The sequence below is a fragment of the Mus caroli genome, unplaced genomic scaffold (genome assembly GCF_978045245.1).
Source record: "Mus caroli unplaced genomic scaffold, Mus_caroli_1 scaffold_4, whole genome shotgun sequence".
Lineage (NCBI taxonomy): Eukaryota > Metazoa > Chordata > Mammalia > Rodentia > Muridae > Mus > Mus caroli.
The window spans coordinates 6,912,044-6,939,888 of record NW_028227259.1 but is presented as its reverse complement, the minus strand read 5'-3'; the positions used below and the strand labels follow the sequence as shown (position 1 = coordinate 6,939,888).

The 27,845-nt window shown below is 42.6% G+C and overlaps 1 pseudogene across 1 annotated transcript in view; it reads left to right on the top strand.

Annotated features, from left to right (window-relative positions):
- Nucleotides 1–27,845, top strand: part of LOC147004907 (protein DBF4 homolog A-like) — a 386,595-nt pseudogene that overhangs the window by 278,463 nt on the left and 80,287 nt on the right. Inside the window, exon 6 of the transcript XR_015046882.1 lies at nucleotides 44–110. The product of XR_015046882.1 is annotated as a protein DBF4 homolog A-like (transcript). The remainder of the gene's footprint in view (nucleotides 1–43; nucleotides 111–27,845) is intronic.

Here is a 27,845-nt window from a genome sequence, read left to right as displayed (position 1 = left end):
AGCAGGATCCTCTTTAATTGCCATTTCTCTTTCGTTGTTGTAGCGAGTTGCTGTCTTCAGGTTATGTAGAGAGACAGATTGAACATGGAGGCAAGGTCGTGGAGAACAAAGTAAGTAAAATTTCCTTCCTTTGTGGGGTATCTTGTTTGGGGTCCAGACTTCATGCTTGCTAGATGTGCCTTCTACCAATTGAGCTGTGATCCTTAAATGAAAACTGTACCTGACTCAATGAATGCCTACAAGTCAGACTCTAAAAAGTCTCTGCTCAGTTGTCGTACAACAATCAGTGTAAAATCAAGGGTAGTATGTGTGATCTGGGGTATGAACATGAATGGGCAGAGAGGTGTACATTCACATAAAAATGAAATTACTGCTTTGGTAAATCGTAAAGACCTTAATTTTTAATTTAAAAACGTTAAAATATGTAGTTCAAAGACAGAGATGCACATAAAACCAGATAAGGACCAATGAGTCACCTTATAACTTCCATCCAATTTGAGCTGTAGAGCCTGGTCAGCGAGCCCACAAGCTCATGAGCCCACGTGTTGCTTTGCCCTATCCCCCCTCCAAGCCCCCTGCCCTGCCCCTGGCTCGCCCTGCTCCTGTACTAGGAGACCACCCTCACTGGGGAGCCTGCCCCCCCAGACCACCCTCACTGGTGAATCCCCCTCCCCTGAGTCCACCCTTACTGGGGAGCCTGCACAGCCCCCCCTTTCACCCTCACTGGGGAGCCTGCCCCACACACATCCCCTCCCTGGGGAGCCCACCCTCTTAGCACTGTCATTTATAGTTCCATGACCAAAGCTTCTGTCTAGTTTAGTTTTGTCTATTTGCCTTTAAAGTGTCTCAAGCTTATCATTTTGCTCTTTATAATTTACTTGAGGAAAGAAAATTGTTTATCTTATACAGTTTCTCATTGTCTGGATTTTAGTGTTGACTATAATTTTACATTAGGGCAAGTAAAATGCACCTTGGTGATTATCTTTAACAGAACAGTTGATTTTGCCTTTGGGGCCTTTTAGGTTTTACTGAATTCTTTTGCACAATCTCGACTTTCAAGTTCTGTTATAGCTGTTTTGATATCTTCTCCCTCCAAGGCTATAAAATATCCTTATGTACAAAAGAGATACATATTTTTATTCTTTTAATAAGACAAAAATTTCATCTTTAACATTTATTTATTTATTTTATTTATTTCAAAACTAAGTTCCAGGAGTGAGGGAGATGGCTCAGTCAGTTACATAGCTACCATTGAAAGCCTGAGACCTTGAGTTCTGATCCCCAGAACCTAGGTGAAAAGCCAGGCTGGAGGCACACACTTGTGGTCCATCCGATGAGATGATTTCTGGGGCGGGTGGCCAGCGAAATGTAACCGAATTGTTCAGCTCCATATTCATGAGTCTTAGATTTTGTCTTAAAGAGAAGGTGAAAGTGATTACAGAAGATTCCCCACATCAATGCCTCTGGCCTTTACCAGCACAGCATTCAAGTGTGTGTACACTCACACACACCAAAGCACACAGCCCCCTCACAGTAAGTATAAATGAAGGCCTGACTGTAACCCTGTGTGTAGAGTATAGGTTTTGTTTTTTTACATTTGATAGGAACTTATTTAATTCTTTTATGTTTACACCTGTGTTCCGATTAAATTGTTTTCCCTTATAAATAATGATAGCCGCCATTTGTCAGAGGCATAATGCTCCCTGCCTCACATACTCAATATAAATGTTCCTTAGAGATATGTATTATCTTCTTTGTAAAGGGGGTACAAGAATGAGTGAAGCAAGACAGGTTACAAAGTGACATACCGCATTGGAGTTTAAGTCCAAGCTCATCCAATGTTGACTTGTGTGAAGAATTGTGTAGATGTGTGCATTTATGTGCATATATTTTCATAGTTTTGTTTTCTTTGAAAGAGACACTCTGTAGTCTGGACTGGCCTTAAGCACACCTCAGTCATCTCGCTTCAGCCTTGCAAGAGCTCAAATTACTGGCACGGGCCACCATACCTGGCACCAGGAAATGGAAAGCACTTATGCATTAGGATCACAGGAAGGAAGTTTTCAGTCTTGAATGTGCAGAATGGCAACTGTGGATTTGGGAGAGAGGGAAATGGAAGCATTGAGGAGTGACAGATAGCACATTCCAAACCACACACTTTGCTGGTTTTAAGTCACAGGCTTTGTTACTGTGGTTTCTGGGTTTTGTTTGACTGTTTGTTTGCTCTCTCTCTCTCTCTCTCTCTCTCTCTCTCTGTGTGTGTTGTGGTATGTGTGTGGTTGCATACATCCCCATGCCTGAGTGCAGTGGAGGTACAAGATGACTTGTACAAAGCACTCCGTTCTCTCACTCCACCCTCTGGGGTCTTGGGACTGAACTCAGATAATCAGTCTTGGCAGCAATTGCCTTTTCCATAGAGCCGTCTTTCTGTCCCACCATTAAATATCTCCTCTTTGGCATACTATGATCTTCCTGAAGGTGCCAGCATTGCTAAATTCCTTTAGCATTCATTTTCCTAAATCAGATTTCCAGCTCATTTCTTTTTTCCTTGGAATCTTACCCAAATTTGTTTTGTTTTGTTTTCTTTAATGAATAAGTGACAGTAAAAAGATACTGTAAGGACAGTTGTGAGAAATCATTTAGAAAAACATAAATGTGGTGACTGTTAGGAAAGCCGGCATCATCCTCACTTTGTATTTCCCATGAACCTAAGCAGCACTGATAGAGAACTGCCCATCATCTCCACAGCTCGTAAGGTTTCTCTATCTCCAAGAAACCCAGTTCCCAACCTTCCAGCAGTTCAAAAGCTTCCCATGTGCTGAAGGAATAGTATTTTAGACATGTATCTTAAGGTGTTTTATTTGTGAAAAAGAAATGCAGTGTTGTAGACATCTTTGTTAAGCCAAATACAACCAGTTTTCATAAATGATAGAATTCGGATCAAAGGCATCATTCTTTCATGACATCTTATTATTTCTACTTTTTAAAATGTAATGACAGGATCATTTATCCTTTTATATGCAACTCAAATTTCACTGAGATTGTCTTATATAATTGAGTAGTACAAAAACAAAACAAAACAAACAAAAAAACCCCAAGCTTGAATTATTTCTTTTGACCCTAGGAAGTACAAACTTAGGTATTAAACTGTCAGTGCATCTTAGAAACAAATTTGTTACAGCACAAAAGAACAACACAGGAGTCAGTCAGCTTTTGCTTGTCTTAGACATTGGATTCTCAAAACCACTCTAATCCTTCAGAATGCTGGTCAAGAACAGTAAGTAAGCCATTAAGTAGGAAGGAGAAACTGGACTCTGGTGTAAAGTGACTTTTGCTGCATGTGTTAACATAGAGGCATCCTCCCCATTGTGTCTATTGTAAGCAGACATAGGTCTTTTTCTCAAGTACTTTTCAGTGTATCTTGGACTTTGAAAGCTGCCTTTGAGATGCAATGCCCAGTGATCTAGGCCAGACTATACTCTTCAACCCTACCCTCCTCTCCCTTGACCTATCTCCCTTCCCTACCCTCTTCTTCCTTTTCTTTCTCTCATCTCTTTCTTACCGGCTTTACCATGTAGCTTAGGCTGGCATTGGGCAGTTTTCCTGATACATTCTCCTGTTGTGTGTGCCTTCATGCTTTGCTTAATAAACCTCATTACATGCCTCTCAGTGTCTCTCTCTGTCCCTCTCTTTCTCTTAAAAAACACACCAAACACCCTCCTTTTCCAAGGTACCTCTTTTACTTACAACTTTATCCTGTATTTGAGACCCTTGTTTTCTTGTCTAGAATCCTAAATGCAGTAGCTTTTCCAGACTCTTGGGTAATAATTAGTCACCTTAAGAGTCACTTAGTCATACGGGCTGGATATGCGAGATGATTGTAGAAAGGAATAAAAAATGGATCTATTTATAGAGGCTGTTACTTAAGCTTAAATTTAAATCCTGGGCTGTGTGGAGATAGGGAGGTGGCCATCCAAGTGGGAGAAGTTCAGAGACGTGCATTTTTAAGGCTGACTGGTAGCGAATGCCAACCAAAGATCCTCAGTCCTTGGAGGTGCTCTCTGTACTGACCTATGTCCCCAACCCTGTAGCATAAATTCTTTAACAATGTATAGGTGTGCAAAGAATATAAAATGCTTTCAAATAATTAATGAAGCAATGATAGGACAATTTGGTAGCTACCATGTATTGGAATCTGTAGTGACATTTTTTTTAAGCTGCACTTTGTGGAAGATTTGGGTTGAACACTCTTAGTACTGAACTTGAATTCTGAGAGCAGAACCTTTTTTGCAGGAGAGAAGACATGTTGGGCTATGGGAGATTCAAGTCATGACATGTCTAGCTACGTGCCCCACCTGAATTTAGAATAGAAAATCTTCAGATTACTGTGGTGGGCTAATGATTGAGCAAGTGTAGTGGAAAAACAAAACGATATGTAAATGAACATTGTTTTCCATTTAAGAGAGGCACATTCTGGTTTTATGAAATCAGAAAAAAATCTTCTAGTCAGTAGCAACTTGATTTCTCTCTATACTAAGACCAAAGTCTGTGATGACTTCAGCAATAGGGCCTTCCCATCAAGTTCTGGTGGGAACTAAAGACAAAAGCAATGGCCTGTATTGTTTTGGCAGTGTGTGGGACAGCTCTGGCCAACAGCTTAAGAAGAGTAGCTCACCCCTGACCCTGGGCTTTTCATTTGGTTATCCTTGGCTTCTGGGAGCTGCATTATCCCCTGGGTGGGGTAAGTTTAATTAAAATCATTTAAATGAATGCATACGTATACAAGAGGTTATGAGATAGCAAGTTTCCATATGGCTTTAAAAAAATTCTTATTATTAGTTATCCCTCCCCAATTCCCCTTCCGCCTTACTCTCCTATCCCTGTCCCCTTTATCAAGACAAGGCCTCACTATGTAGCTCACAGTAACCTGGACCTCTCACCATGTGGCCCAAGTGGATCTCAATTTAGGAGTGGTTAAGAGTCTACTACTTCTGCTTCCCAAGTGATGGGATCACAAGCATGAGCTAATACACTTGGTTCTTAGGAAAAAAAATTATTTTTCTTTAAAATTTTTGAAACTGAGGCTCATGTGACTCTGGCTGGCCTTGCACTGAGTATGAGACTGAGGTTGGTATTAAATGTCTACTCTGCTTACCTTCATCTTCCCAGTGCTGGGATTGCAGACATGCATCAGTCTGCCTATCATTACGTGTGAGTGTGTGTGTGTGTGTGTGTGTGTTTGTGTGTGTGTGTGTACCAGTTAGAATGATTCTATAAGAATGAGATGTACACTTTCCAAATGACAAATGTAAAGTAGGTTTAATTTATGACCATTTAATAAATAAATAATTGAATTGAACTTCATGGTAGGTGGCAGAGGGGTTGAATTCTAGTATCTTTTTATTCAGAAACACTCTTAATGGCAAATAGGGCTGGTCCTGGAAGCCTTGTTCTTTGGGTCCTGTGGGCTTGACCTGACACTCATTTTTAAAACATTGATGTTTGAACGGATGAATGGAACTCAAAGGAACACTCAGTTTTCTCAGCCACTGGTGCAAGAACCATGTTATTTTCCAAAGGTATTTTAAAATCCTGAATTAAAGTATCGCTGGACTAAACAGTTTTGTTGATCAGTGAATTAGAATCTTGGGGCACTGATTCTTCTTGGCTCATAATTCACTATATAGTGGTGTCCTGTAGGAAAAGTAAACTTTAATCGACTTTCTAATAACTCAAGCTTCAAACTAAGTCTTGGTTTAGGGGTAAGTATGAGTCCAGTTATTTATTGCTAGTGGATTGGGAGAGTTAATGGCTTTTTCTACCTAATATAATCCCATTGTGCTCCCACAGAGAGGCTACTGTTAGCATGTTTTCTCCAGTAAATGAAACTCTTGTTCTCAATGGTATTGCATGATGGATAGGGCAGCTATGGTGGCATACCCCTTTAATCCCAGCAGATAGATGTGGCTCTCTGTGATTTTGGGCCAGCCTGGTCTACATAGTGGGTTCCAGGTCATCGAGGGCTACATAGAAAGACCTTGACAGGGAAACAAAAAGACTATTTTCTTGTTTTACATTCCCCCAAATTATGTATTTTACCAGTTAATACTTATTATAATGCTGATGTTACTACTACAGAGTTCCTGTTGTCTTAATATTGACCTAAGATACATCTTGACCTGACAGTAATAGTAATAACTGGACTGAGGAATAATGAAAGAACTCACTATAGTTGGAGTAGTGCAAGTACGTGCTATGTACTGGATACTAGTGGGCAGGTTTTGCCCATGCATTAAGTAGTCTTTTCTTTGTTATCTTCAGTCTGCATGTGAAGAAACTGACACAGAGTTGAACACACTGGTCTAAGAATTTGGAGTCAAGAAGCCTGGTAGTAGGATTTGTGTTTTTATCCACCAAAGTCCAGAGCTCTCTGGAAACAATAATAGTGGAGGAATTAAAATGTAATTTTTCTGACTCTAGTACTTCAATAACATCTCCTTTGACAGTTGTATTTAGTAAGTTGTAATGTGGAGATGTAATTGGCTCAGATGAGTCTCAATTATTCTCTAGAGAAAATTTCCGTTCTTCCAAAGAAGTCCATGTGCCTGCAATGGATGCCCTATATTCTCAACCATTTGTTCGTGTGTCTATTTTAGCCCGGCTTTGTTCTCTATAGAAGTTAAATGGTGCATTGTTTGGTACAGGGGAGCATAGTGGCTTCCAAGCCATTATGTCTGAAATATGTTGCTGCTGTGCACACGGCAGACACATGCTCCATTCTCCAGCCCATCTTAGGCCTACATATACATTTATCTACATCTGGAGAAAAGGTGAAATTTTATGAGCAAGAGTAATGAAGCTGAAACATATCATCATCTTGCCAGAAACTTGAAGAGATTTGATTACATCCTTGCCAAAGTGCTTTTAAAATGCCCACCCTCCTTCCCCACCCTCTCCCTTCTTCTCAACACACAAAGGAGCCACACAAATCTAATAAACGGATGGAGAAAATGTTTGGTCCTCCCTCACACACATTAGCTATTCAGGTCAGTGAGCTCACTGTACTTTTTGTCTACTACCAAGCATCTGTGTATTTCGCATCTCCTCTGTCGGCTTGATGGGGTGCACACTTCCTCTCTGGCAGGCTTGTGCAAGCTTATGCTCCTCCACCATTCTGTAATCAGCGTGGTTCAGGAAGGTCTCGGATTTCATGACTTGATTCTCCTTGAGTTATAGGAAAAAGAATTCTTTGGGGATTAAGTGAATTTCCTTTTCTATTGGACTAAAGCGCGGTAGCTGTAGGTTTCTCATCATGCATCAGTTGCCTTAATGGACTTATAGAGATTACGAGTCATCTTAAGTCTGTACTCTAAAGAAAATATATTGGTCCATTACCAGTTGATGCAGGTCAGGTATCATAGTGCTGGGTGTACGAAAAATAAAGTGACAACTGCTGGCAGCTTGAGTTCTGTCCCCAAGCTTGGCTCTCAAGCTTTAGTAGGGAGTCCCTCTTTTTTTTTTTTTTTTTCCTCTAGTGTAAAGTTTCTCTGCCCAAAGAATAGATTTGATATATATATCCACACAAAGTAACACCAACTAATTTTGTTTTGTATATAGGTCTAATATAGCAACAGGAGCTTTTCTAGTTTAATTTTGAAACCAATCTTTTCATTATGAAGTGTCTTCCAGTCTACTCTTGGCAATTTCTTTTTGTATCAGAGTACACTGTTGTTAGAGTAATTACAATCAAACAGGAAGTTACTTTAGCTAGCTTGAAATACCACACACACACACACACACACAATTCTCTTGATGTTACTCTAAGATATAATTATGTTCTCGTTCATTATTAAATTCTTGCTTTCCAGTGAGTATTATTATAAAATAAAAATATGTAGTAAAAACCGGAGAATCATTACCCTAGGAATTGAGCAGTTTGAATGTTTATAGGCATTTTGGATAGTAATTTATCAAGGGTCCAACTGGATTGGTGTTTGTTTGTTGGTTTGTTTTTAGAATTCTTGCATCAGTGCAATAAGAAAAGGCTTAGATGCAGGTGGACTTGATAATCCCAATAGGAAACTCTTACAAACTCAGACATGGTGAGTTTCAGAGGCTAGAACATTAACACTAGAGATTTATGTCAAAGGGAGAGAGCAGCTCAGTTTCTCAGCTGCTTTGCAATTCTTATTCCTTGTATAAATGTGAAGAGAGTTCTGGTCATCCATACAGCAGCATGCAGAACATAATGCTGTTCTTGCCCTCATGAAACTTGTCTTTAAGGAGTTAAAGGTATCTTTTAATTATTTACCCCCCATTTCCTGAAAATTATATATTTAGGAAGTGATTTATAACAGACTGCACGTTGTTGTGTGTGTACTTTGTGGTAGGCTTGATCTCATCAGACTGGTGGGTCAGAGAAGATATGTTAATTCTTCAGTACTGATCCTGAATACAGGACCTTTCCTGAGTGTGATAGGCAGATCCTCTCCCAGTGAGCTGCACATCAGCCCCAAGGCGTGCTTCGTGAAATGATACTACATTCAGAGTTTGAATAATAAATATTTGGCAGGTGAGATGGAAGCAAGGTTCTCTGGCAGTACAATTAGCATATTCCAAGGCCCCCCGAGACCTCGATGCAGGATGTCATAACATGTGAACAGAAAGAAATCAGAAGGGTGGGCAGTAAGCATAGAGCAGGAGGATCGGGAGGACTGGGTGGACCAGGAAGACCGGGAGGAGGAGGGATGCACATGGATCCATATGTCTCTCACTCTTCTAGCCCTCTTTATCTCAGAAAACATGAGATAAACTGCCACGGTCTCTGGAGTGCTAAGTGTTAGACTGATGATCCCACGGTATTCCACATCATAGAAGCATGTTGGATGAGGTCTATTTTTGAGGACATGCTATCTTTCTCACTAAGTAAAAATTTACAAATGTCCTCAGTAATGTTAGCAGATGTGACCACCTCAAGGCAGATCTGTAGTTTGCAAGCATAAACACTCAGGCACTATGAATACTGTTAGCACAAGCTGGGTGAACCTTAGCTTCTGATTGTACCGGTTAATATCTGAGGCCCCAGACAATTTACTGATACCTGTGTGCTTTATTCTTCTTTTCTCCTACAAAAGAGGAAGCAAAGAGGCAAACAAAGCTCTGGCCGTGGAAAGAACACTATCAATGTCAGTGCGGGCTTAGGAGTAAGGCCAAGTCGCAGGGTGCAGAGGGTGTCTGGGCACATCTGTGGTGGCTTTTGACCATTTTAACTGTCAATTTCCAAACTTCTCATGACACAGGCATCAGGTCAGCCATGGCCGTTCCCTTTGCTTCGATGACCTGTGTATGTACCATCTCACTTAACGTGCATGCTTAGAATACATGCTAGTCCATGCCTGTGGAATGATACAGATAGACTGGATTGCCCATGTGCTAGAAGTGTGGTTTCTCCTGACCTCCAACAGTGTGGGTGCAAAGGTCCATTTGTGAGAGATCTGGGTGAATGTGTTATTTCTCCTGCTATAAGGATGTTTCATGAATGTGAACAGGAGCAGGTAGGAAGCCATATGCTCACCCCTGGAAGTGTACCTTCTTTCCCAAGGATGGCTCATGCTCAAATTTTTAGAGACACTTTTTAGTCCGTTTTAAATTCCAACCTACAAATTATGACCACTTGAATTGGTTTGGGATAAAATTTCTGTAATTTAACATATTTCACACATATCAAAATTATGTCAAATATTTTTAAAAGAAACCTATGTGAGATATAATGTATTACATTTAACATATTACATGTTTTACTACATTTGTTTCCTTTCTCTGTCTCTCTCTCTTTGTCTCTCTCTCTCTCTTTGTGTGTGTGTGTGTGTGTGGTATGCATGGTGTGTAGTATATGTGTTGTGTGTATGCATTTATATGTGTGACACATGAGTCGTGTGGTGCATGTGTGTGATGTATATGTGATGTATGTAGGTCCTATGGTGTATGTTGTGGTGTGTGTAGGGGTTATGTGTAGGAAGGACAGTGGGATGGAAACCATCACTTTGTGCATGTCGCATGCATTTTTCCTTCGAGCTTCATCCCTCATAGGTTCACCAAATCTACCTGTGCTTCCTGACATCTGCTTTTCTTGAATCCTTGTTTCTACTCTTCCAGTTTTGTCTTGCTGTATTTATTCTTTATTCTTTTGTTGAATGAGCCATATTAGTTTAGTGTATTTAATAAATAACTTTATTTTCTTTAGTATTGTTTACTTTCCAATAATGTCTCCTCTTATCTTTCCTCTGATTTCCTTCTCCTGGTATCTTTTCCACAACAGACTCAGTGATATGTACCTGTAATTCCATCAGTCAAAAGGCAGAGGCAGGAAGGTTACTATAAATTTGTGGCCAACCTAGTGTCTATAGCAAGTTATGTGCTAGCCTGGGCTACTTAGTAAGCACTTGTCTCATAAAATGAAACAAGAAGAACCACAACAAACCTTCCCTGTGGTTCTGTGTGTGGCTGAATGAGTTTAATGTTTAACCAACCTACTAAATAACGGTTTCCTTCTGTTCTATTTTTTGTAAACATCCAGCATCCAACTATGTAAACTGTACTTTTCTTGTTTTCCAACTCCTCTTTTTGTTTTTGAGACAGTCTAGATGTGTAGTCTTAAACTTCTGAGCTTAAGAGAGCCTCTCTCCTTATCTGCTGGTTGCAGATGTAACAGGCCTGTTCCAGTGAGCTCAGCTATAGTACATTCCTAAGCTACATTCTAGCAGCACCCTGGGACGTTGGCTACATAGATTAGGTTACTTGGGCTCTTTGCTTGACTCATACATTATTCACACCTTTAGAAGTATCGTTCAATTGTTTAAAATTTGTATATTTAGCATTCTAAATGTTCCTTTATTGTAAGTGCAGTCTACAAGATATTGGCTCTTTAGATGTTGGCCTGGTATTTAAAGGGAGTAAAAATGTTGATAATCCTTAAGTGTCTAGATAGCTTGTAGATCAGGAAAGAGGAGGTATGCTGATTCATCTCTCTCCTTCATTTTAAAGGATAATAATGCCAGTAAGATGAATGGCCAACTCATGCCTCTAGGACAGTTTATGAATAAAAAGCACCTTTTTTTTCTTGCTCAGCATCTTTCAAAATCCAACACACCCTTGAATGCCTACTTGCCTTTCTCCACCGACATTGAGATCTTCCTCCCCTTATTAAGGCAACACTGTGCCTTGCTCTGTCCCAGGTGACTCCACAGTCATTCAGGGAGGGGAGGCGGGACTTGGATGTTTTAGGACTCAGGGTACAGGAAGGAAGGGAGGTGCTGCAAGGGAGCCTGTACTTGGCTGCCAGAAAGAACCTCTTCATCTTCCTTTCTACAAAGAAGTAGTGGACAGAAGAATGATCAAATGGAGGTGAAGTTAAAGTGAAAGAAATACAGCGGAAAAGCAGAGAAAAAAGCTATTTTCATCTTCCTCATTACTTCAGATTCTCAAATAGTTATAACAGTCCTGTTAATGTTTTCATTGACTTACATGTTTATTTTTGTTTTATTGAAATAGGATGTTGAAAACAAGGTTGACATCAAACTTCCTATGTAGCTAAGAATGGTCGTGAGCTACTGACCTTCTTTCCTGTCCCTTTTTTTTTTAAAAGATATTTTCTTTATTTACATTTCAAATGTTATCCCCTTTCCTAGTTTCCCCTCCAAAAGTCCCCTATCCCTTTCCCCCTTCCCCATGCTCCCCAACCCACCCACTCCTGCTTCGTGGCCCTGGCATTCCCCTATACTGGGGCATAGAACCTTCACAGGACCAAGGGCCTCTCCTCCCATTCATAACTGACTAGGCCATCCTCTGCTACATATGCAGCTGTAGCCATGAGTCCCACCATGTGTTTTCTTTGATTGGTGGTTTTGGACATAGTACTACCAGAAGATCCAGCAATACCACTCCTAGGCATACCTAGAAGATGCTCCAACTTGTAATAAGGACACATGGTCCACTATGTTCATAGCAGCCTTATTTATAATAACCAGAATCTGGAAGGAACTCAGATGTCCCTAAACAGAGGAACGGATACAGAAAATGTACATTTACACAATGGCATACTACACAGCTATCAAAAACAATGAGTTTATGAAATTCTTAGGCAAATGGACGGATCTAGAGGATATCATCCTGAGTGAGATAATCCAATTACTTGTACCTCTTAAAGCTTATAGGAGAGTGATACAGTGCCTGCTCCCCTCTTCTCCCCTCCCCTCTTTTACCCTTCCTTTTGTTTCATTCTTTCATAAGAAAAATAACTAACAGAAATCTTTTCTTTCTTTATTTTAGGGAAGCCTAATAAGCTTTCTTTTTCTATGTGTCTTTATCATCTTGTTCATATTCAAATACCTTATAAAGTATAAGGTTTCAAGTAATTTATATCTTTTATGCTAAACACTTCATGTATTGCAACACATTGAAATTTTGTTATTTATAAAATGATGCTATGGTGTGGTAGTTTCCTAGAAATAGTTATCATTTCATGGGTTTATAATTACATAGACAGTGTACCTGGCCCATGTCCATTTTCCATTCTCCCAATTTAGAAACATGGCTGAGCGGACCTGGTAAGAGCCATCTCTGCACTGCAGTAATTCATTACAGAGAAGCTCTTCATGGGAACCTAAAACATTCAGTAGCAGTATCAGGCAACTGAAGAAGAATTTCTCTTGATTTGGAATCTCTGTTTGACTTAATCATAGAACGGGAGAGCTGCTTGCTCATATTATTTAGTAAAAATGAATGAGGATTTATATGTGTGTATGTATGTGAGTGTGTATGTGTATATGCATGTGAGTGTGTATGTGTATATGTGTGTGAGTGTGTGGGCATGTGTATATGTGTGTGTGTATGTATATACATGTATGAGAGTATGTGTGTGAGTGTGTATATATGTAAATGTGTGTATGTGTATATGCATATATGTGAGTATGTATGTGTGTGTATATGTGTGAGTATGTATGTGTGAATGTGTGTCAGTATGTATATGTGTGTGTCTGTGTATATATATATATATATATATATATATATACACACATACATATATGTGTATGAGTGTGTGTGTGTATATGTGTATTATATGCAGATGTGCTCAGAGGAATAGGGTTGATCTCAGTTGCTTCTTACCTTATACACTGAGCTAGTATCTCTCACTTGAGCTCTGTAGTCATGTGATTTCACATCACTGTATTGACATGGGTCCTGGGATGTGAACTTCTGTCCTCAGGCCTGTGCATCAAACATTACTGCTGAGCTATCTCCCCAGGCCCTAGCTGAGAATTGCATTTTCCTTCTTAAAGATTCATTAGTTTGTTTTGTTCATTATGCATGTGTGTATGTGTATGTGTGTTACCTGGGTGGGTGCACAGGCCCAGGGAGCTCTGAGGGTGACAACTGGAGTTACAAGTAGTTGTGAGCTACCTGACTCGGGAGAGTAAGAGTGGGGCTGGGAACCAAACTCAAGTCCTCTGCAGGAGAAGGAAGAGCTCTTCTGGTTTGTTTGTTTTGTTAAGACAACAGTTTTTATTCCCTGTACAGTATTCCACTCAGATGAAACCAGCAGGCTACATGCTGCTCAAGAACAGCCCCCGAGAGTCTGGAAGGTACACCACGCCTCAGTTCTCTTTCTGTCTTCTGTATACAGTCAGCAATGTCCATTCCCAATCAGATCTCAGACCAATATGGCAGGTAGGCAATGGGGTTCCGACAGAAGGGAGCTATAGCAGCTAACCTTCCAGAGTCCCATCACCCCAGTCAGTGTTACAGTTCTCCTCAAAAGGTCTCCAAGACAAGAGAGGAAAAAGAAAAAGAACATGAAAATAAAATCCTAGGCCAACAGCCAGAGGAAGCTTGGAATACGAAGGAAACCAAATGAATGAATGAATGAATGATCATCGTGAAAGACTCCAAAACTCCCAAAGGGAGGCACTTACTCAAGCCTCGGGTCAGCCGCGCACCCAAGAAGACACTGAGACCGGTACTTAAGATGTATAGAGAGTAAGATTTAATACAGCAACGACAAGAAAGCACATAAAAGCACATAAACCAGAGCCCTATAAAGCAACAGCAAGCAAATACATGAACTAGAGCTCTGGGGTCGAAACCCACACACCCCGCATGGTGTAGAGGGGATTCGACCACTAGCCCAAACTTTTCACAGGCTTTTATAGGAGAAGGGTAAGGGGGGAGCAGGGCAGGGAAAATACAGGTTTTACGTCACTAAGTGATTCAGCCAAGGGTTTTTCCAAAGTGCTTTTGCAACCGCGTCCCACACTTTGGCCATGTACTTGATTCATTGGAACTGAGGTTTTTACTCACACCCTTATCTCAAAAATGTCCCTGGCACAGTCCTTAGTTAGGAGGGGTAGGACTGGGTTCGTTCCAGGAAATCCTTATCTCAGAAATGTCCCCGGAACAGTTTTCATTTGAGAGGGGGTCTGACTCTGGTGTGAGAGTTCAGAATGTACTCTGGGGTGAGAGTTCTGGTGGTCAGTAATTTTCCTCTTTCATTCCCCACTCCTTCTAGTGAGTAATTCTAATCTTAGAATTTCAGAAGTCTATATTTTTATGCGGAGAATACTGCATTTACTCTATTTTAACATGGGAACAAAAACAGAATAAGAAGCATTAGTAAACAGAACTAGGCAGGGGCCCTTTTAGCGAGGCTTGAGGATCTGGGCATGATGTAGGTGCACGTAGATCAGATCTCTGGCTGGAACTGGTGAGATGTCCTTGGGGTACCCAGCTCGTTTACTGTCTCAGCTGTTGGGATCCCTGGAGCAATGTCGTCCGCGTACTCAGTCCGATTTTTCCCAGTTGTGACCAGACCACCTGCAAGCCTTTTAACTTAGCATACAGAGCATTATTATAACATAGGTTTAAACACATCATTTAAGACTATAATGGCCATAGGTGACTCATAAAGGATCTTAAACAGAGTAAAACTGAATCAAGAAATAGGGCATAGGGAAGGAACACCAAGTCCATGCCAGTCTCCACGATTAATTTTGTCAAGGTCTGTCATAGAGTTTTAAACTAATTTCTTTATCTGTCCTGAGCTCTGAGGTCTATACACACAATGTAATTTTTATTTGACCTCTAAATACTTGGCCACACCCTGACTTACCTGGGCAACATCATCTGACACTATTGCTTTTGGCACTCTGAACCTTGGAAAAATTTTCTTCAATAATCTTCTTGATGACTATGTGAGCAGTCTCATTTATCCATTTTGAGAACGTTTTTTCTCAGTAAAGTTTATTTCTCAGTTGAGGTCAGGTCTGTCTTTTCAAGGGAGGACTAGTTTTCTTTCTTTCAGTTTTTACCATTTTATACAGGGTTTCTTTTACCAGTCTTAATTTATCTATAACTTGATAGTTTTCAGACTGCCAGGATCATTGCTCTTTGGGATGCCTGTTTTTGGCGGTTAGATCTGCCATCTGATTTCTACAGCATCTTAGGTCTTTTTCTGTAGATGTCAACAGCTCTCTTTGTCTGTATATTGTTCCATACAGTGGCAAAAGCATACCTGCTGTCAGTGTAGACTTTTATAAAGCTTGTATCAAAGCCACAAGTTTAGCTTTTTGGGCTGAAGTCCCTTTAGGGAGGCTGCTGGCCTAGATCACCTGCTTTTTGTCCACCACTGCACTGCTGTCCCCGCCTTCCACTTACCTTTAACCAGGAGGCTACTGCCATCCGTGTACCAGCTCAAACTCTCAGGCCAAGGCTGATCTGATCTTTACTTGCCGAGGTAAGTAGCCCCCTCTGTTGGTAGATGGCCCCATGGATATGAGCTGCTTTTCATCAACTACTGCTGCTCCTGTGACAAAGCTACTGCCATCTGTGTACCAGGCAGGCACACCTGGCCAAGGCTGATCAGTCAGATCTCTTCTTGTTCCAGTTTCCTCAGCCAGGACATCAGCACATTGATGTACAGGAGTGGAGTCATCCGCCAAGGAGCAGTAAACTCTGGTAGTGGGTATAGTCACATGCTGACCCAGAGTAAGCTTGTCAGCGTCTTTAACAAGCAGGGCCGCCTTTATGCTGTCAAAGGCTTTTTGGTGTTCCTCAGTCCAGGTGAATGGGACTTTTTTTTTTTTTTCTGCAAAAGCCCGCCGTCCCCAGAAACTCACGTACTTGGCGCGGGGTGGTGGGGGTTGGGATCAGCATCACAGTCTTTTTTCTGGCCTCGGTGAGCCACCACTTTTCGTCGTCTCGGCACCTCGGTACGACATAACTGAGCTTTCTTGGCTGATACCCGATACCCCAACTCACCCAGTTCATTCAGGAGCTTCTAGGAGGGCCAGAATTTCTTCTTTGTTTTTGATGTCTCTGTCTTCAGCCAACCGCAGGGCTTGGGTTAGTGCCAGGAGTTCAGCCTTCTGAGCCGAAGTTCCTTCTGCCAGAATATCAGAGCAGTGATGAGTCAACAAAAAGCTCTGATAATATGTCCATCAGTCAGGGGAACAATTGGATCATGTTTTCCAGAGCATTAGTCAGCCATCGGTCAGGGGGCTGAACCACACTTTTAGGGCATGTGCCAAGTTTTGTCTCAGAGTCAGTTTATCTGCGTCCTTGACCAGAAGCCACTATGTGCAGACAAGCAGGTCATCTTACAGTCACCAGGTCTAATTTTTACAAGTATGCCACCGGTCTTTTTCAGGGTCCCAATCTCTGAGTAAGAACCTCTTTGGCAATACTTTTGTTCTCAGTCACATCTAGGAGTCCCAAAGTTAGGGACAACATTAGGGCAGTCTCAATAGCATCTAAGGCCATCCAAGGTTGTTCTTTATTTTTTATACGAAGGGCTGTTTATTTTTTTAATTCAGCAAAACCTGGAATCCACAGTTTGCAAAGGCCCGCAGTGTCCAGGAACCTTTTAAACTTGCTTTGCACTGGTCAGTGGAGGAATATGAAACACAGTCTCTTTTTAGCTGCTTTTAACAGGTAGGCCACCGGTCTCTTTTAAGGACTCAGCTTCTGTGTTAGCACCCCTTCTGCTTTTTCTTTACTTTCAGCCACAAACAGGTGAAGGGTTTGGTCATGAGGGGGGGCTCCTCTTCTTTTTGTTAGGGCAGTCTCTCACTCAGTGCTCTTTTTCTTTAACAGATAACAGTAAACACTTTGATCTTCAGCCAAAAGCTTGCTTTTGTTGCCGGGTACTAAGTTTTCTAGCTTCCCTGACTTTTGTGACCAGCATTTCATTTTTCTTATCTTTTTAGAAAATTTTCTGGCTCCTTATTTCTAGTCTTTGTCATTTTTCTCTCTTTGCTCCTATTTCTTAACTGCAATGGAGATCTCATATAATGTCTCTCTCTCTATATATATATCTTTTTGTTCCTCTTTTTTGTCTTTGCTTACTTTGAATGTTATCTAATTATTACATCTATATTCTGTCACTTAACTTTTTTCATAGTTTACCTCTCTTTACTGTTAGGTCAGATTGTCGGGGCATTAGTCCCACAGAGACGAGACCTCATCAGAGCCTGGCAGTTAGACCCGTAGGTGCTCCTTACCTTGTATATCTCCCTCACCGGAGCTTAAAACAGATTCACTGCTATCAGCTCAGGGCGATGCCTGAGAAGAGAAAACACATGGGGCAGAGAAGGGAGTGCAGTTCTCACATCAGACCACTGATATTTCAAAATGAACACAATTTTTTTCTCTGTTAACAAGAGACAAGATACAGAGGGCAGGAGAATGAGCCTTCCTCCCACCCAGGAGGCAGGCAAAGGCTGAAAACAGATCCTTTGATGTGAAGAGCCCAGCGCTGAGTCTCCTCCGAGCGCAGGAAGCGGCGTAAACTCCTGGGAGTGGCAAACAAACGCTGGCAGGCAGAGGCAGCAATTTAACTATTTAACTACCTGATAGATACCTGGTGTTCTCTGCACTGTCTTTGGGGAGGGAGCACGCAGTCAGGCAGGCACAAGGGAGTGCGGGTAGACTCTGGGGGGGGCCAAAGGAGGGACGGCGGCTGTAGTCGGCCCCTCCCCAGCTGTGGCAAGCTTCACGGCCACTCCGGGACTGGCAGGCGGGGGCTGGCAGGCCGCTGCACTCACTATCAGCATTTTACAACTCACTCGCAGGGCACAGACAGCCTCCGTTGCTGCTGTGTCTGCAGAACTCAGAACCTCAGCACCACTGCGGCAGCTCTGGATCTCAGAGCTCTTTTGAGCAGCCTGGGGAGGACCGGCCTGGTGGTTTCCTTTCCTTTTTTAAAACCATTACTGACAAATTCTGTCCTGACGTCAGTCCAAGTCTACAGTCGACAAAGGGTCAAACACTATTTTCTGACGGGGTCGGATTCCACATTGACTCCTTTTCCTGATAGGGGTGGGATTCCACATCCACTCCCGCTCTGGCAGAGAGAACGCTCTCTCTCTCACTCTGCCAGGCAACAGCCAGGTCTTTTTGACTGTTCAGTACCCTGGGCACTCCTTCCAGGGTCTCCCTTGGAACATCTTTTTGGGGTGCAGACTGTGAGGCCATAGACAGTCGTCCTCTCACAGCCACTGCCAGAATAAACCCACAATCTCAGAATACACAAATGCAGCAGTTCCACACCTACACACCCAGCAGACTGTCCCATTTCTAGAATAATAGCAGACACAACAAGAGTGGACACGACAAAAGCAGACACGAGACTGAGACAAAAAGAAAAAACCAAAGCACGAGGTGGGACTCGAACCCACGATCTCGCAACCTGAAGCACGAGGTGGGACTCGAACCCACGATCTCGCAACCTGAAGCACGAGGTGGGACTCGAACCCACGATCTCGCACAGAGGCACGAGGTGGGACTCGAACCCACGATCTCGCAACCTGAAGCACGAGGTGGGACTCGAACCCACGATCTCGCAACCTGAAGCACGAGGTGGGACTCGAACCCACGATCTCGCACAGAGGCACGAGGTGGGACTCGAACCCACGATCTCGCAACCTGAAGCACGAGGTGGGACTCGAACCCACGATCTCGCACCCTGAAGCACGAGGTGGGACTCGAACCCACGATCTCGCACAGAGGGGTCCACTAAGCGTCCTTAGTCCTCCCCTTGTCCTCCTGGGACGTCTCCCAGGGCGCACAGACGGTGGACACCTGGACACGTCTGTCTATCCACACCCTGCGCTCCTACCCGGAGCGCGGTCTCACTGTGCACATTGCACACTGAGCGTCTGCAAACCCGAAACTGCGATCGCACCAGATACAGAATGGCCTTCCTGGCCTCTCAGAGACAAACAAAACACAGACACCAGACCAAAACAGAACAGTAAATCTTACTTCTGAGTGGGTCCAGGACTTCTGGGTGGTCGCGCTGATTCCCGGCCCATGCACCAAATGAAAGACTCCAAAACTCCCAAAGGGAGGCACTTACTCAAGCCTCGGGTCAGCCGCGCACCCAAGAAGACACTGAGACCGGTACTTAAGATGTATAGAGAGTAAGATTTAATACAGCAACGACAAGAAAGCACATAAAAGCACATAAACCAGAGCCCTATAAAGCAACAGCAAGCAAATACATGAACTAGAGCTCTGGGGTCGAAACCCACACACCCCGCATGGTGTAGAGGGGATTCGACCACTAGCCCAAACTTTTCACAGGCTTTTATAGGAGAAGGGTAAGGGGGGAGCAGGGCAGGGAAAATACAGGTTTTACGTCACTAAGTGATTCAGCCAAGGGTTTTTCCAAAGTGCTTTTGCAACCGCGTCCCACACTTTGGCCATGTACTTGATTCATTGGAACTGAGGTTTTTACTCACACCCTTATCTCAAAAATGTCCCTGGCACAGTCCTTAGTTAGGAGGGGTAGGACTGGGTTCGTTCCAGGAAATCCTTATCTCAGAAATGTCCCCGGAACAGTTTTCATTTGAGAGGGGGTCTGACTCTGGTGTGAGAGTTCAGAATGTACTCTGGGGTGAGAGTTCTGGTGGTCAGTAATTTTCCTCTTTCAATCGACTTCCAGGCTAGAATGTGCCATCTATCAAAACCAAAATAGAACACCCAACAGATAAAATAACTTAAAGCCATTTTCTTTTAATTGCATCAACTCCAATCCTTCTGCAGGTTACCATGCTGACTGTACACACATATACAGTTTGTCTGGTTGTCGCATTGGTTGTGTGTCCTGTGTGAGAGCTTAGCTTTGACAGAGTTAAGTCTAAACAAAAAAGAAAGGCCAGTTCACTTGGGAGTTTTAATAAAGGAGGTAGAAAATGTGGCTCAGCAATTGGCCCTGTAGCCTCTTCCATGGCTCAGCAATTGTCCCTGTAGCCTCTTCCAAGGCACTGTTCATAGAAAGTGAGGGATGGGATCAAGGAAGAAGAGTAGGAAACCAAACCCAGGCAGATTTTATGTAAAAGCATTTGGTACCCATGGCTATCATGGTAGGTCAGCAGTGGTCTGGTCTCGGGATCCTGCTCTATGATATGGTCCAGAGATATTCTACAGCGATATCTAGGGTCAAGTGTTCTCCAGGCAGAGGGTCTCTTCGCAACATCAGCATCTCATTAGATGACAGCTGGCCCAAAGATGCTGGCACATGGGAGTGGCCGTTGAATTGTTTTGGTGTTTTCTTCATTAATGAGGCCTTGCCATGAGTTTCTGGAGAGCAACCTGTAGTCTTGGCCATAGCTAGATTGTTTCTTGGCCAAATGTAACCCAGCTCTGGTACTAGAAGTTTTATTTGGTGACAAGATAGTCCCAGTTAGGGCTTTCCCTGTTATTTGACAATTTCATTTAGATCCCTTTCATATATTTATATATTTTTAAAGCTTCTCCTATATTAGGTTTTCATGATGTCTATTTTTAAAAAGTGGCTATTATTCCAATGTGTAATATACCACATTTTTTCATCAGTTCATCTGTCGAGGGACCTCTATGTTGTTTGTAATTTCTGGATGTTATAGAGCATCAATGAACATGGTTGAGCAAATGTGTCCATGGTAGGATGAAGTGTCCTTTTGGGAATATGCCCAGGAGTAGTATAGCTGGATCTTGAGGTGGATCGATTTCCATCTTTCTGGGAATCAGCCACACTGATTTCCATAGTGACTGTACAAGTTTGTGCTCCCAGTAGCAATGCATGAGTGATCCCTCACTCATGAGGGATCTCCAGCATGAGCTGTCATTTGTTTTATTGATCTTATCCATTCTGATGGGTATAAGATGAAATTTCAAAGAAGTTTTGATTTGCTTTTCCTGATGACTAAGGATGTCGAACAGTTAGTTAAGTGTTTCTCAGCCATTTGAGTTACCTCTTTTGCGATTCCCTGTGCCCCCTTTTTAATTGGGTTATTTGTTTTCTTGATCTCTAGTTATTTTTTGCCTTTGAGTTCCTTATTGACTGATGATAGCTGCAAGTAATCATGATGTAAATGTTGTGTAATCAATATGTAACTATTAGATTACTGCAGACCAGAGATATAGCATATACAAAACCTTGACGGCAGTCCCGAGGACCAAAAGGCAATAAAAATATATTTAAAAATCCCCATTCTAAACAATAATATATTCTCTCTCTCTCTCTCTCTCTCTCTCTCTCTCTCTCTCTCTCTCTCTCTCTCTCTCTCTCTTCCCCTCCCTCTCTCTTCCCCTCCCTCTCTCTCTCACTTTCTCTCTCTTTCTCTCTCTCTCTTTCTCTCTCTCTCTTTCCTTCTCTCCATTCCCCCTCCCTTTCTCTATCTCTCTCTCATTTGATACTGGTTCTTTCTATATAGTTCAGGCTGGCCTGAAACTTTTAATCCTCATGCTTTTGTACTGCTAAGTGCTGAGATTCCAAAAGCACATCTGGCTTTTGAATTAGTCATAACAAAGAATGAGATTCATACCTCAAGAGACATTTCAGCATCCCTCACTGGGAAATGTGACCAGACGATTCCTCAGCACTTCTGCATGATCTCTGTCCCTCTCCCCTTTTCTTCTCTCCCTCTCTCTCTCCCCATCTCCTTCACTCCTCTCTCCCTCTCTTTTACCTTTTCTTTCCCTTTTCCTCCTTCCTTCCCACTCCCATGTACAGACACACACACACACACACACACACACACACATACACATTTTTGTAAACTTCATCTTGTTGTGTTTTAGAATTCCCTGGTGGGGTTTCTTAAGTAGCTATGATGCCTGTTTTATTGATGAGCAACCTGAGATTCAGAGCATGTCTCTCTTTAAAAGAATGCTTGGGATTATGAATATGTATCAAGCATATACTTTGAAAAAGATATGGTCTGCCTGATTAAATAAGACAGAAACAGGCATGCAGGAAGAGAGATAAATATTTAAAAATTAAAATATCTAGAAGTTAGCAGGGAATAGTGAGAAGCTGTCTGAAAAAGCTTTGGGAGAATGAGACATTTCAAAAGCAGTGGCCTGTCTGAAGTTGAAAAATTACTGCATTTCCATTTGAAGACGCAGGGGGCAAATGGCTGTGATGCTGATGCTCTGTTCAGTGGGTTTCCTGCTTTGTGATTTTGTCCTTTTCTAATCCAGGCCACGTAAATTCCTTTTAGGTTATCATCTCAACTTGTTTATAATGAGTTGTCTTTTTCTTTTGAGATCGTGTGGACTAATGAAAGTTTCAGCACAACTTTAAATTTCAGAAATAAATGGTAGTTTTGAGTTTCCTACAATAAAATTTCAGTATTTTTTTATCCAATTAAACCAATTAATAGATACAAAGATGCAGATTTTCTTTTAAATAGTATTAATTATTTAAAACTAAACATCTGCATGATTATGACTGTTAGTGTATTCAACAGTATGAAGTAAGTTTGAAGCAAAATGGTTATTTCTTGAACAAATAACAGTGAGAAATAGCACTATGCCTGGCAGACAAAGTGCCCATCTCTGTGAGGAGACACTGGAATTTCTCCTTCCTGCAACATCTGACTTAGATTATTGGATATGATATATAATACTTCCATAGCAGCTGGTTCCTTAAAGTCACATGAAGGTCTAGAGAAACTTCAAACGTGGTTAGACTTGAGAAAGTTGGTGTGAAGTCGGTGAGTGTGATTGACACATGTGATTCTAATTTCATATACACACAGATACACACCATAGCATTTGTGTGGAAATCAGAGGACAACTTTTTTTTTAATTATTTATTTTCTTCATTTACATTTCCAATGCTATCCCAAAAGTCCCCCCATACCCTCCACCCCCAATTCCCTACCCACCCACTCTCACTGCTTGGCCCTGGCGTTCCCCTGTACTGAGGCAGATAAAGTTAGCAAGACCAATGGGCCTCCTAGAGCACTGATGGCCGACTAGGCCATCTTCTGATACATATGCAGCTAGAAACAGGAGATCTGGGGGCGGGGCGGGGTACTGGTTAGTTCATATTGTTGTTCCACCTATAGGGTTGCAGACCCCTTTAGCTCCTTGGGTGCTTTCTCTAGCTCCTCCATTGGGGGCCCTGTGATCCATCCAATAGCTGACTATGAGAATCCACTTCTGTGTTTGCTAGGCCCTGGCATAGCCTCACAGGAGACAGCTATATCTGGGTCCTTTCAGCAAAATCTTGCTAGTATATGAAATGGTGTCAGCATTTGGAGGCTGATTATGGGATGGATCCTCGGTTATGGCAGTCTCTGGATGGTCCATCCTTTCTTCTCAGCTCCAAACTTTGTCTCTGTAACTCCTTCCATGGGTGTTTTGTTCCCAATTCTAAGAAGGGGCAAAGTGTCCACACTTTGGTCTTCGTTCTTCTTGAGTTTCATGTGTTTTGCAGATTGTATCTGATATTTGGGTATTCTAAGTTTCTGGGCTAATATCCACCTATCAGTGAGTCATATCTTGTGAGATCTTTTGTGATTGGGTTACCTCACTCAGGATGAGGCCCTGCAGGTCCAGCCATTTGCCTAGGAATTTCATGAATTCATTCTTTTTAATAGCTGAGTATTACTCCATAGTGTAAATGTACCACATTTTCTGTATCCGTTTCTCCATTGAGGGGCATCTGGCTTCTTTCCAGCTTCCTTGGTTCCATACCCAATGTTGGGATGCCCGGATCTCAAGGAAGCCATGGTTTCATATTTTGAGCAATCTTTACACTGTGTGTAATTATGGTTGTATAGATGTTTGCTCTGCCAGCAGTGTGCAGGAGTTGCCAATTCACATGTATTCAACTTTTTTGTCTTTTTTTTTTCCCGAGGCAGGGTTCCTCTGGAAGATTTGTGAGGGCTTTAGGATCTCTTTCAGTGTGAATGTAGTAGTAATGATGCTTTGGAGACCCGCAGCAGAGCTGTAGGGCTAAGCTGTCTCTGTCCACTTTATATTTGCTTATGGATTCCAATGGACACTCATGGCTTATCAGTTCTGTTGCTACCTCTAACTTGAGCAAACATATCTATTGGTCACGTGCAACATGTCAGGTCCTCTGGTCCTTGCTCTGCCTTCAGGACCATTGACTTCCGGCTGACAGGTAAACCTGGAGCCAGCCAGCTGAATTGACATTCTCACGGTGCATGAAGGTTCTCTAAAGTCTGCTGTTGCTTCTCACATTCCTTGGTAATCACCAGCACTCCATGGATCTTTGATCCAGGGGCTCTGAGTCCTGTGGAGAGGAATACACTGGGCCACGGCAATTGTGGGACTGGTGCCCAGCATGGGTGTCCCTACATGGCATGGGCAGAATGAACATAGGCAGAACTCCTTGCCAGAATTGGCATTCAGTCCTCAAGGAAAAACGTTTTCTTCCTTCCTTCCTTCTTTCCTTTTTTCCTTCCTTCCTTCCTTCCTCCCTCCCTCCCTCCCTCACTTTCTTCCTTTCTTTCTTTCTTTCTTTCTTTCTTTCTTTCTTTCTTTCTTTCTTTCTTTCTTTCTCTCTTTCTTTCTTTCTTTCTTTCTTTCTTTCTTTTTTCTTTCTTTCTTTCTTTCTTTCTCTTTCTTTCTTTCTTTCTTTCTTTCTTTCTTTCTTTCTTTCTCTTTCTTTCTTTCCTTCTTCCTTCCTTCCTTCCTTCCTTCCTTCCTTCCTTCCTTCCTTCCTCCCTCCCTCCCTCTCTCTCCCCCTCCCTCCCTCCCTCCTTCCTTCTCCCCCTTCCCTCCCCGTCTCTCTCCCTTCCTTCCTTCCTTCCTTCCTTCCTTCCTTCCTTCCTTCCTTCCTTCCTTCCTCACTCCCTCCCTCCCTCCCTCTTCTCCCCCCTTCCCTCCCCCCCTCTCTCCCTTCCTTCCTTCCTTCCTCTCTCTCTCTCTTTCTCTCTCTCTCTCCCTCCCTCCCTCGCTCTCTCCCTCTCCCTCCTTCTCTCCCTCCTTCTCTTTCTTTCTTTCTTTCTTTCTTTCTTTCTTTCTTTCTTTCTTTCTTTCTTTCAACTAGTTCATTAATGGATGCGCAGCACATACACATGAGAGGTTCAGAGAATAACCTGAAGGGGAGGTTAGAATTTGCTCTTATTTAACATTGCAATCAAGAATATAAATTTGTGTAAAAATGACAAGTCAACGAGAAGGCACTTTGAGCTTCTGAGACAGCAAATTATAGGTAGACAAAAGGGGTAAAAAAACAAAAAAACAAAAAAACAAAAAACAAACAAAAACAACAAAAACAAAAAACCAAGTTGAGTTAGTGCGGTAGGTGGGTCCTTCTGGTGCCTCCTGAGGAGGTTAAGTCCTGTGGAGTCTCAATGATTGACAGCTGTGGAAGAAAGAGCGCCACATCTACCTGTCCACATGACATCAGCACACAAGGCATGGCCAGAACCCCTTTGACATCTGCATTCTAATGGCCACAGACTCAAAATAATTTTACCAAGTTGGCCTGCAAGCATGCCTTCTATTGTCCTTCGTTATTCTTGCAACTTTCTCTAGCTATCCTGGTGGAGTCACAGCTCTGCCACTCCACTGAAACCACCATTCTTCCTGAGATCTGAGCGAGCCTCCTGTGTCAGCTAGCACTGTACACACTTGAGCATTCATGCCTCATCCAGACCAAGAGCCTCCCCTTTGTTCAGCTCCTGTTGTAAGACTCCGGGGAGCCTTAGCCTACCAGAGACCCCTGAGTGAACCACATGGAGCCTGGATGGATGCAAAAAGCAAGAGGAATTTATTGTTCCAGTGCACAGGGTTTATCCCAGACCTAAAGGAGAGGTGCCAACCCCCAGTGCCCATTCAGTGAGTTTTTATATTCCAGGGGCAGAATAAAGCATCAGCAGCTTTTCCTCTACTTTCAACCTGTGATTTCAACAGAGCCTCCCAATGGCAAAGTCACCTGGAATTCCTACCTGGCTCTGTGCTCTTCTGCTCTGGTCTGTATCTTCAGCACACTGCTCTCCACTCTCTGGTATCATCATCCTCCAGGGACCACAGTGCCTGCAAGAGCACTGGAAACACACAAAAGGAAGGGCCCTGTTAGGAGAAATCTCCAGGACCCATGCTGGTCTGTGCTGGCACAGGCCTTCAGGCTGATTCTTCCAGAGTAATCCATTGCTCCATTCACACACCCTTTTCTAGCACCCTTGCCCAGCCTCAGGACACTGTCTTCTGCTGTCAGCATGTCAGGACTCCACTTAGGAGGGAAGACAGGATTGGATTTTTCTCTAAGACAGTAGCTACATTGCCACCAAACCCCTGAGCATGGATGCTAGTAATTTGTTGAGGTAAGGGGACAGTTTTAAAAGTACAAAATAACCATGGTCTTTCCCACCTACACACCAGTTCCTGAATAATTACTTGGAGGCTTATTATTAATGTAAAAGGCCTAGGCCACAACTTAGGCTTGTTTCCTGTCTAGCTTGTAACATGTTTAACCCACTAAAACTATACTATATCTGCCAAGAGGCAAATGACCTCTCCTTGATTTCCTGTGTCAATCTTCCTTGGAGTTTGTCCAGAATAAATCTCCCACTTCTGACTATCTCCTGTAGTTCCAATCGCTCTACTGGAACTCCTCCCCCCTCCCCCCTCGATTTCCTGGCCTTTGCTAATAAGTTTAACTCCCTGCACACAGGGTGACTCACAGCAGCTCTAATTTCAGCTCCATGTATACATCACCTCTGTCCTCCGTGGCTACTTTTACTCACATGCATTTGAAAAAGTTGCATCTCTGACATTTATGGTAACACCACCTTTGGCTGTCTATAGAATTCCACAAAGGAATCTGATGGAGAGTACAAGCCATGAGACTCAGAAGACAAAACCCATACCTTAATAGCAATAATTGTAACCAAGTAGATTTCTTTATGGTGTGCTCTAGAGATAATCTCTTGTGTACTGTCTGGAGGTAATATATGTCAATTAAAAGATGCTGCTGTGAGTCTCATCAGCCAGTGCCTAACTCTGTGATGAGGGTAGACCAAGTTACCATAATCATAGAAAGATAACAACTGTATCAATGAAATAAATTATTAATTTTTCCAATGTCAGAAGGTGATAGACAATTATTTTTGGTTATAGACTGACTTCTTTTTTTTTCTTTTTTTAATTAGATATTTTCTTCATTTACATTTCAAATGCTATCCCCAAAGCCCCGTATACCCTCCCCACGACCTGCTCCCCAACCCACACACTCCTGCTTCCTGACCCTGGCATTCCCCTGTACTGGGGCATATAATCTTTGCAAGACCAAGGACCTCTCCTCCCATTGATGGCTGACTAGGCCATCCTCTGCTACATATGCCACTAGAGACACAGCTCTGGTGGTACTGGTTAGTTCATATTGTTGTTCCTCCTACAGGGTTGCAGACCCCTTTAGCTCCTTGGGTACTTTCTCTAGCTCCTTCATTAGGGGCCCTGTGTTCCATCCAATAGATGACTGTGAGCATCCACTTCTGTATTTGCCAAGCACTGGCATAACCTCACAAGAGATAGCTATATCAGGG